This window comes from Elephantulus edwardii, unplaced genomic scaffold (assembly GCF_000299155.1).
Source record: "Elephantulus edwardii isolate Elephantulus edwardi_28Jun2011 unplaced genomic scaffold, EleEdw1.0 scaffold00145, whole genome shotgun sequence".
Taxonomy (NCBI): domain Eukaryota; kingdom Metazoa; phylum Chordata; class Mammalia; order Macroscelidea; family Macroscelididae; genus Elephantulus; species Elephantulus edwardii.
Window position 1 is genome coordinate 7,473,986 of NW_006399895.1, and position 1,018 is coordinate 7,475,003.

Consider the following 1,018-nt stretch of genomic DNA (forward strand, 5'->3'; position numbering starts at 1 on the left):
GGTATGTCAGAGATGATGAAGTTGGCTCAGAATAGTGCAGGTTATAGAGGGTTTCAAATGACTTGATGGAACTTAATAGTAACAAGTTATTAAAGTAAAAGATTATCTAGGTTTTCTTCCTGACTCCTCTCAATTTTATTTATTTAATCTTTGGGAAGAGGGATAATTCACATGGTATAAAAAATGAGAAGAGTTTAAAGCAGACACTTTATTCTTCTAAGAAGTGTAACTGTAAGCTATCAATTAATAATGAAAATAGTGCTTTAAAGCAGTCTAATGATCCAAAGGCAGGGTAGAGTAGAGGGATGAGGATGTGCAGTGGGAGAGGAGATTAATCATGGAATTATACAATTTTATGGGTAGGAGGGTGAGGGAAATTGGAAGAATTTGTTCTGGAAAGAAATGTATTTGGATTGTATAAATAAACTGTAATAATAATAGTAATAATAATAATAATAAATTTAAAAAGCCATATTACCCAGTTTGGTACACAAAATGAAGTAAAACATGTTTTGATACATTGTCTGGTGATAACCTCACTGTATTTTTCTTGACTCTAAACATGATTTTGGCCTACTGTAAGAATTTGAGTTAGATATCCATCTGGAGAATTTAAGAAATAAATTATCATCTGTATTAATGCTGATTATTACTCTTCCCTTTTTTGTCAATTATTATCTTGTATATCTTCTGTCTTATTTATCTCTATCTCAAATTACCAGTGTTCAACATTTACTAGCAAATATTAATCTTATGGTAATTGCAAGAATTATTAAATGTTGAGTTTTTTTGTTTGATTGTTGTTGTTGTTAGGTGTCACTTGGTTGATTCCAACCACCATGGCTCCTAATAAATGGAAAATTTTCTCAGGGACTTTTAGAAAATGTATGCTTACTAAAACCATAAATATATATAAACACATATATATTCATGTTGAGTTGTTGGGGTTGTGGTGTGTTTTTTTTTAATATGGGTTTACTTACAAAGTTTAAATACATTGTTTTTTATGTCAGATTTT

At 29.9% G+C, this 1,018-nt stretch overlaps 1 protein-coding gene across 1 annotated transcript in view; it reads right to left on the minus strand.

Annotated features, from left to right (window-relative positions):
- The window catches only part of TEX9 (testis expressed 9), a 96,906-nt gene that overhangs the window by 86,127 nt on the left and 9,761 nt on the right, over positions 1-1,018 (minus strand). The gene's annotated exons all lie outside the window — the stretch shown is intronic.